The following is a 10,556-nucleotide window of genomic DNA, read 5'->3' as shown; positions in this document are numbered from 1 at the left end:
AACTGATTTCTTGAAACAGCAAGTCAACAGCCCAAATTTCAAAATATCACAAATGCTGGAAAGTAAATCTAATCAGAGAAATTTAACTGGAATAAAAAAGGGAATATATCAAATTTTAAAGCACTTTTCCATCACACAAGCTCTTATTTCATATTTTCCACTGTGTAGCTAGTAGAAAGAAATATGAACACAAAACCAGGCAAAATGTTTTTCTAGTTTCCTCTGAATAACCTGTATTCCTCAACTATGAGGTTTATTTTTTATTAAAAACTTAACATTTTATGTGTCCCTTTTTAATCAAGGGGATTGTTATTAGATTATGTACTTTATGTTATGATTACCCCATAATTCAGTGAGAAAAGCTACCCTTTAAGCAGAGATGTGCTCCCAGAGTTGTCTGATTGGGTGGGGTGGAGGTTCCTCCCCCTGTCCCACTGGCCCTGTAAATATTCCCTTGCCCAATGTAATGTGAAGCAGGCCCAACAAAAAATTGTTCTGATGGTATTTTCCTGATGTGACTTTGGTAACAGAAGTGTACATTTTCCAATACGGTAGCAATTACCTTGACTCCCGTGATTAGGGCACATTTTATAAAAAGTTCTCTCCCGTTTTCCCATCCTTGCATCTGAGTATTTCTCCCTCGAAGGGCTTCCTGAGAAGCGTTCTCTATCTTGCCAGCATGGCACCCTCACACATTCTCTGATGGAGCTATTGCCAGCTGTACATCATCCATCTCAAAAGGATGGCCTCCGTAGGTGGCTCAGAGGGAAAGAGCTCTCTTGGGACCAGCAGTGAAGCACCTCAGTGTTTGCAGTACTGTAAAATAAAAGTGTGTTTTTGCCGTTCTCCTTATGGGATTTGAGAAAATAGGAGAATAACTGATGACTATGTGTGACTGGGGAATCTCAGTATAAGGTGCCAGGGTATGTTTCACAGCCAGGTTTCTGTCTGGTGTCTTCAATAAGCCCTCTAGTCTGGATAGCTGGAGCAGAACAGCAAGAAATTCATTTGCCCATGTAATCTGGCTGAAATAAGCCCATAATAACTACCTTTATAGTTTTGGAATTGATAAAAGCAAATCAGAGGAACCAAGTGTATTACTCTGTAGCTTACCTTCAAATACAATTGTGAATTGCCACGTTAAAAATAAATTCAGATTGTTTTGACTATTTCAGTACCTTCTGGATGACAGAGACTTAAAAGCATTATGATTTTTTTCTTTTAGGACAGCGCTTCAAAATGCGCTGTGCGGTCTGCCTACTACGATGAGTTCCCAGGTCTGACTAGGTATTTTAAACACTCCACTGTAAATATTGTCTTAAAATAAAAGCTAGAGAAAAGTAGCTTTTTTTTTTTTTTTAATAGCGAAGGATAGATGAGATGAGTTTTCCCCCTCTCTCTGAGGGGAAGAGCCTCTCCATGTACCATTGCATCTGATCCTCAGTATAACACATGGAGGACTATCCATTTAAGTACTTCCAAGCCTTTATATTCCAACCATATGGAAGGTATTTGTTAGGAGAGAATGTGAGGGAAGTCGTTACGTGCAAACAAAGAGGCATTTAGCCAAAGCAGGCCATTTAAACACTGTTTTGCATTGCAATATCCACTATTGAGGCACCTGCAGTTGTCACTCAGGGTGCAGAAATAAGAAGCTTTGGGCATGATGTGGGGACGACGGAATTCAGTAGAAGACAAAATGTGGGAATTATGTATAATATCAGCAAAATTGAAATGCAGACTTCTTAAAATACAAAAGAATAAAGATCTCTTGTGCAATACATTCCTGAAAGGCTTACATATTACGTGTTCCACTGCTGACCCTGGGCTTGGTTCTTTCCCTTGTCCCCAACAGTCTTGTTAAAAGCTGTCAAGATGCTATCTTGGATTGTGAACAACAGATTTGAAATGGCCGTGTTGACTGTACTGTGCTAAATTAGAGTGAATAAAATTGAATTCTCTTACAATAGAGATGTGCAGCTATTATGCTGTTACAAATACATTATGATCTGTCTGATATCTTCAGCTATTTTATGCCATTCATTGCTTTGGCTTTGTTTCTCTTTTTTTTCCCCTAACTTTGCACTTCATTTTGTACTTTCATAATCATTATCCTTCTCAGCATTTCAGGCCCTTCTTGTCAGTTATTGTTCTTTATGATGCCCTATTAGAAGTGTGGGCTTTTTAAAAAATTTCGTTAGTTTAATTTTTCTGTGGCTGTAGCTCAAACACTTATCAGTGTGGATTTTCCATCAATGAATTCCTGCCCATTTTCTTTTCCTCTTGCCATATTATTTCAAAGTTCTTTTTTCTAACCCACAACAGGTTTTGTGTTATTGCCTTGTCAGTAGGATCTCATCATCTGCTCAGATGAGGTTTAGCTGAATTCCGGGTACTCTGCAACTTCAGCCTTATATATTAAGCCTGAATTATTTTGCAATGACCTGGATCCAGAACAGGTACTGACCTTGCTTATCATCTCATTGCTGATAATGTCTCACTCCCGCTCTTTGGACTCAAAACTATACAATGAAACTCATAACAATGAGCTCTGTCTACGGCTCAGTATGACTATTATAATCAGACTAAAATTTCCAAACTGAACAAATGTGTACTGAAAGAATTATGAGCTACTCAAAATATGTGTCAGGTGTAGCAGATCCATGAGTTTATGGGATACTCAGTACAACACACTGCACTGTAAAATTACAGGACAGCAACCACCACCTCTCTGAAGTGGCCGTGAAAACAGAAAATTTGTTTCCCATGAGTTTCAAATTAACAAATACCACTCTAGTTTATAATTTTGGGTTTTACTGCTGCTGTGGATTTACCAAGCTGGATAAACATTAGAATCAGTCCTTGCTCCTGAACTCTGCTTTCACTGCTCCCTCTAACAGTCTCTAATTTGGGGGCCATTGTAGTCACAACTGGGGGCTTTGCTCCCATCTTCCTGCCACCACGCTTCTCTGAGACCTGTCAAGCATTTTAAGTAGCATGCACTTTCCCACACTTCTCAATGAATGCTGACATACCTAACTTAAAAGGATTACTTTCTGCTGAGAGGAATTGTAATCTTCTTTTCCTGCTCTGCAAATCCTCTAGTAAGTGAAAAAGAAAGGCCAAGATCTGTTCTGCTGTGCAGGGCAAATCACCATCGCAGAAGGTATAGAATAAAACAACGAATCTAAGATTTACTTGTGGTCACGCTTGTCCAGGAGCTGTGTCCCTGACTATTAACTCATTGGCATCTTCCATCACTATTTCTGGTGCTTTGATATTTTCTGGGTTAGTTTCTAACAGCTGTATGAATACCCACACAATCGCTACCATGAATGGTGTTCAGGACAAAACACTTCTCTCAAAGATGTCTACAAAAAGGTAGAATTGCCTTAACCAGTTTTTAATATTATGTATTCTGTTAACAAAACCCAGAAACATCCTTTAACTTACATACAAAAACTACTGGTTTTTTTTAAACTGCTTAAGGTCAATTTGCAGAATATTTTCAAACGCTGGCATGGAGGATTGTGGTGGTGGTGCTGGTGAAGGTTTGTGCTCCAACAGTGGGTTGTGGGTGGTATGTGACAGAACAACAAAAGCACAAATGTTCCTGCTACCTTGATTTCCACCCACTCATCTCAAAACCTGTCCTCACACATGGTGATTGTTGCAACAAATTGGCTTGTGGGTGAGGCTGAGGTCTTCAGTGATCTTACACTACGAACTGAAAATGAAGCCACAGGTTATTCTTTTGCAGTAGTCACCTGAATGCTGTCTAAGAGAGCTTTCCCCAAGCTCTCCCATCATTCCTTTAAAATTCCTGCAAAAGTGGGGGGCAGTTTGCCAATAAAGCTTGTGTTACTGAAAATTTAATTTTGTTGTTCCCTATGGCAAAACAATGTTTTGTTGCCAGTCATTCACAAAGTAGATGAGCCAGGATTAGAGTCCGCTCTCCCTTTCCATTCACTTATTAGGCAGCCAGCTATACTCACAACGTAGATGAACACCAGCTTCGGGCTTCCTCCCATGAGTTTTCCTTCCCATTTCTATACTGCTGCAGCAAAAAAATCAAAGTCCAAATTTATGAGATCTTTGACATACATTTCTTGATCTAATCCTGCAAATCATAAGGTCCAGGTGAACAGACGTCCTTTGCTAATTCATCCTAAAATTCTTTGTGGATATTTGGAGGTGTCTGTCATGTGTTTTTAATTATTCTTAGTTGTATTTCAGCCCATTCTGACGGATGGCTGCTTCCAAACTGCCAATTGTTTTAGCCAATCCCTCCTTGGATAAATTCTCCAGCGTCAGCAGGGCTGGAACATTTCAGTTGGACATGGGAAATGCCCTTCTCTCCCCTACCTTCCCAGCCATTCACATGGGACAAATGAGCCTTATTGTTTCAGAGAAATGAGCTTTGGATTTTTCCGTCAGAGGAAATGGGGGTTTTTTTGTATCCTGTGAGGTAGGATTATCTGACCTTTCTCCTCTTGCTTTCTGTGGTTTAAAAAAAGGCTAGGAATGTATTACAAAGCCCCATTTAATCCACATTCTCTAGTCATTCACTTCCCAATTTTTTCTCCTTTGTCATCCTTTTAATTTCTTTCTGATGCTTATTTGTCAGTTCCATAAATCCTGATGAAGACCACCATCATTAAGAACCTCCAGGCTCACCAAAGTTTGCCTAGCATAAAATTCCTCAAAAAATCGTCCAATTGCCAATTCACTCGGACATCAGAGGCTGGGAGAGCAATCTGCTCTGACTTCTCATACCCAACAAAGTATTTTCATCAAAGCTATTCTTTTGCATGAAAGGTCATTCTTTAGGACTTTTCAGGGTGCTCCAGGCTGCTATTTTCATTGCCTTTGCAAAGTTCAGTTTCAATTTCAAATATATTAGTCAGTATTTGAGTTTTGCAAGTATTGCTGTCATCTTACATAAGAATTTCTTCAAATCAATTACATCGTGACTCAATGGGTTTTTCTCCTAGACTTCTGTATCTCCCTTAGAAATCACCTGCATGGTTCAAATCATGAGTTGAAAGCACAGGAAAATACTGCTTGTCTCATTTAGAAGCAGAAAATGAAAATAATGGACTAGGTATTTCTTCAGTCCATTCCAGTTTACTTGAATACCTTTTCTGCAATAAAACAAGAAAAAAAAAGAACAGGCTATTTTATTCTGGATGGTTCCACTTCATACATCCCATCTAGTTGTTTATCCACAGTTCACTTTCTTTTAGCTTGCATTCAGGCCATGTGTCCTCACTGCCTTCTGCCTTTGAAACCACTCGAGTCCTGTGTTTGTATTCAAATTCCTGGGAAAGCCTTCCCTTTTCTCCTCGAAGATAATTTTTACACTGGTGTTTCATATGGCAAACACTTTGGCAGGTGGCCTCTATTGTGTTAGTTCATTTAATCCATAAAAGGCTTAATCACTTCTTCTGCATAGCATGCCCAGAATCTGGCTAGTGCACCCAGCAGCTTCAACTTGTATTAGACACACTGATTAGCAGCAAACAACATGTTTCAGTATCACATATGGTGTCACTCGCCATGTGGGTTTGACTATGCATACCCCACCTCTACTCTAGTACTGCAAATATAGTGAAAGGAGAAAGGAAGAATTTATTTGCTGTCCATGTAGTTTCAATTTCAGGTGAAGGAAGCTGTATCTCCATTCTGTAATCTACTCCTTTCTTTTGCCTGACTGCCTTTTGGGAGCTCACACAGGAAAAATTTGCAAAGTTTGCAAGCAGTAATGTACTATTACTAATGGCACTGCACATTAAATAACATAATTAACAGATGTATCATTCATGTTTGGAGCCACAAGGGTAGAGGATGTGAAGACAAAGCATCATGCACTATGAGGTAAAAGTGTCAGGATTTGCCTTTTTGTGACTGAGAGTGTGGTGCCACCTGTGTCCTCCCAGCCAAATTATAAGTGTCTTACTTTTTTCCACAGCCACTAAACTGAAAGTGGAATTAACTTATTACCAGGACTTGCTAATAGTACTAAGTCTTTGCAACAGAAGGAGAAGAAGTCAAGACAATATGCCAGAGTGGACCGGATAAAATGCAAACAGAAGCCAGTTACTGAGCCAAAGCAGCATAGATCCGAAGGTGGGGAGAACTGGGAGACAAAAACACAGAAGCAGAGAATAAGCTCTTTCTGCTTTTGCCTCTTTTCCTCTCTGGTGGCCAAAACAAACCATCTCTTGGGACAGCTATATAGGATTCAAGCTTAATCCTGACCATGCTACCATCATTCTGCCCTGCTGTGACCACGAGCCAGAAACTCACAGTAGAGGCTGCACTGCCCTGTCCTGGGGTGGGGGGTGATATGAAACAAGAGGTTCTCAGGACCCCGAGCTCTCCTGCCAGCAGGAGAAAAGGGTGACCCTACTGACAGCCATGGCACTCTACTGTCTCAGGTCTCAGATAATTTAGTTTTTGCATTTCCTCTTGCCCATCTGCCTGTGCTTTATTTTCCGGTAGCTGGGCTATGCCTTGACAAATGCCTCTGTGTGGGAGAGATAATCTCTTAGAGAAATTGTTTTATTTCTGGCTCACATTCAATTCTAGCATCTGGGAATAAGGTGGTTATCCTTAGTATGAAGGACTTCTGTCCCTCACCCCACTTTTCAAAAAGCTCCTGAATTAATTTACACAGAGCACAAAGTGGTACTTTTGCTGAAGCACCTTCTCCTCATAGCCCAGTCTTGTGGTAACAGCCTTGTTTCTCCAGTTCTTCTGGGCATAGTCTAATATCTCGAGGTGCACTCACAGCCTGCTGGCATTGGTCTAGAAAAAATTAGTATCACTAATACTTTTCACTTTTTGTCTTATAGATTGGACAGAATTGTCAAATGATAATCTGCCATCACCACACACCTGCTGAGGACATCATAAAACCTTCAGCCAGATGTGGCTTCCTTCCAAACTGAATAGCCAAGGACTTGTAGCAATCTGTCCAGGCAGATGTCTAAGGTCATTGCCAGGCCTCCCATGTCTGGCTGAGAGTGCAGTGTGTGGCTGTGGTGTGGTGGGCTTTCCCATCAACAAGGAGTGTTGCCAAACGTCTCCAGCTCAGCAAGGAACCACACACCCTCCCTCAGGAAAAACTATCTGGAGCCACACCCCTGAAAAAGTATTTGCCACCATCTCTTGTGCCTTATCAGTGGAGAGATAAGACTTGTGCCAGTGTTCAGTGTCTGGTAGACAGGACTGCCTGTGTTGGAGCTGTCTATATTTTGTCACCAGCTGGAGCAGGAATTGCAAATACAGAGCTGGACATTGCCCCAGTAGAGTTAGCTTATTTGAATTAACTTTTTCTCCTGGGCTTTATCTGTCCTTCATCTTCTAAAGGAGCAGATGACCCCTATATACACAATAGATGGGAGAAATTATCAAGAAATAGTGTACTTCATTAGAAATGCAGTGTTTGGGAAGTAGGTGTTCTGTTCCCTGTTTTATAGTCAACTGTGTCATACTCCTTCTTGTAATATACTGAATGAATTCCATCATAAAAGGATTTTCAACATTTTCTTCCTAGAATAGTTTCAAAACCTCATAGCTTTCATGAGGACTGTCTGCCTCCCAGAAGCATGCTAGAGAATTTCATCCTTTGCATTTAAAAGTTGCACAAGTCAAGAGAATTTATATTCTACTACAGAAAACTTGGAAAATATTGTCTACTATGTAAATTGATTAAAGTGCAGCTTAAATCCAGTCCACAGGACTGTTAATCCTTCCAGTGGTCACTTCAAATCACTTTAAAGTGAAATCAAAAAGCTCTTTTAAATATACATCAAAGTTCTTTGTGATTCTAACAATGTTTTAGAAGTTTTAAAAGGTACTAACAGCACTGAATGCAATGAGTTCAAACTCTTGCAAAAGCCTATATGGTAACTTATCACTACCTGGTTCTGGATTCCAGAGGAATCTGTAGATACAATACTCACTAAGTGGGAAACCTAGGAAGAGTCACAATTTCAAGAGATGCCCTGATTGCATCTCTGCTCCCAAACCACTGTGATTTACTGTTTGGGGCAAGGAGAGGATTTGTGGCCCAAAGGGAATCATTTGATGAGTCTATCACATTGCATCTGACTTTCTTCCAGTCTTGAGCCCTAGGTACCTAATCTGATACATAGCTGCTGTTCATGCTGCTGACTTTACTGGCAGGCAGAATATTGAAAAATTCCTGCATGCATTCTTCGACCAAGACAATGGAGCACAGTAGAATTCTCCACCTGGTCGCACAAAACTGAACTCACTGTAACTAGTTCTGTTTTAAAAACATTTTCCTAGTTGGTTGTGTTGCACTGTGGCTCAAGGAAGTCAAGAACATAAAAACAGAGCCTAGTGTACAAATAGCCCCTCTTCTTTCCTTTTTTTTTTTTTTTTTTTTTTTTTTTTTTTTTTTTTTTTTGCTATTGATAGCTAGAACTATCCTCTTCATTGCATCAGTGCAAAGACTCTCCAGATCAGACCCTAACTTTAATAAAGGTAACCTATTAACCAAAGGCTTATGGGCATATCTATTAGAGAGAGTTAGATTTATGCTACCATACAATTATGGAAGTACTCTATATTTAAGCTCTTTCTGTCATTTGTTAAGATAGATCTCCTTTTTTTCTGTTGCTGTTGTTGTTGCAGGAGTGAACTCATTACAAATAAAGCTTGCTCAGTGCTTCCAAGGAGGGTAAGGTAGTAATTAAGTGAATTGCGCACACCTTTACCTGCCCTTACCAAAAGCTGAGCTCAAAGGAATTGATCAGGGCAAGACCATATTTCCTACAAACATACAGAAGCTTCTGCATACAAAATCTCAATCCTGGGACTCCCTTTGCATGTTCTAGCATCCTCCCTTCCTTGTGCCTCCTGCCAAGTAGCTACCACCCAGTTTTCAAAAAGAACACATGCCCTTCTCCAGAAGAGATGCAGTAAGGGCTGCAATCTGCAAGATTTGCAGGTTCATGACAGGTCATGACCTCTGTTATGCTCCTGAAGTTGCCCCCTGCAGGAACAAAGTCTGGTTGGTCAGGACAGGAGAAGGCTTTTGATCCCGCCTACCCTTTTGCAACATTAATAATACTCGGCTGTCTCCAGTAATCACTCTCCTGTATGCACACACTTTAAACTGACTGTATTTCTGAGCAATTAATAAGGCAGCAGGTACTGGTGGAATCTAGTATAGAGAGGAATGGACTGGAAGTTCAGACAGACGAATTTTGAGTTTGAGAGATGTCAAAGCACAAGCAAAAACCCAAAGAGAACAGTTACATACCCTTGGTGGGACGGTATGTTCTGTCATTACATATTTCAGGTGAGTTACAGAGCTTTGCCTGATGGTGACAAAACCTCCTACAGGTTTGAACAGAGCTTCACAAAATAAGGCCTCAAGGCAACTGGCAACACTGTAAAAGTGTATATATCCAGGTTAAATGACAGAACATGGAGAGAGGGATGGCTGTGCTTGGACTTCTTTGGGGAAGCTCCTGTTACAAAGTGGCAAATAAGTCACCAAATCCACTGAATCCCTCAGGACAGCAGACCAGCTCTTTGTTCACATGCCACAGCAAACAGCAACGAGAGCCTGAAATTTTTTCATGGGGAAGCGTGCCACAAAGAGTGGTAATGCCTGGCTTGGCTGATCTCCAGGACAGGCTCTGTACCTACTCTGCTCCAAGAAAGCAAGGACCCAGGCTGAGGAATAAACACTTAACTGCCTTTGTGGAACTCAAACTCTTGGCTGACATTAAATATTTATTCTCAAATGCTACCTCCCTTGGAAACAGGCAGGAACACAAAGAAAGACTATTTCCCTGTAGCCACATAGAGAATGCAAGCATGGGGACAGGTCTGCACGAACTCCAGCTCTCTGCCTTACCCTTTTTTCCTTATGCTGTTTTGGTCTGATTCCAGATTGGCTTGCCTTCTCTGCACAACTGGCAGGACACTAACTTCTCTCCCTTGGTAGAATGTGAAGGAAGTAGTGGCTGGCTGTTTTTACCTTCCCCTCTTCACTGATCACCGTCTTTCCTGCAGTAACTCATCAGCCCAGTGCCCCTTTCCCTTCTTCTCTCATGGGTTCTTGGCAGTTATTCTCCTTCCATCATCTGAAATTTAACAGCTGGACTGGGAAGGTAGGACTTGGTGAGAAGTGTTCTCACATCCCAGCAAAGACAAGATGGTAACAGCCACAGCAGAAGTCCTACATCTCCTCAAAACGACTTGGCATCAGCAAAACCGTGATTTGAGCTTGTCAGTGCTCACAGGAAATCTAGTCAGAAAGGAAGATTTCTTCAAGATAACTCGGGTGATGGAGCAACATCACTACTGCATACATTTTCCCTCTGGCCTTTGCAGAGCTAAGGTTCTACTACTACCAAGCCTGCTAATTTTTTACAGCAAAACTTGTTGAGCAGTGAGGGCATAAGGTGGTCTCAAATGGCAAAGAATGCCATGGCTGCCTAAGATGTCTGGCACAGTCTAAAGCAGCATGGGTTCCAGCTCTGCCAGAGCAGAGGAACTGGGTTGTGTGT

Source organism: Chamaea fasciata, unplaced genomic scaffold (genome assembly GCF_029207755.1).
Source record: "Chamaea fasciata isolate MVZ Bird 193981 ecotype frontalis unplaced genomic scaffold, bChaFas1.0.hap1 SCAF_1, whole genome shotgun sequence".
NCBI lineage: Eukaryota > Metazoa > Chordata > Aves > Passeriformes > Sylviidae > Chamaea > Chamaea fasciata.
This window is presented reverse-complemented; position numbering follows the sequence as displayed.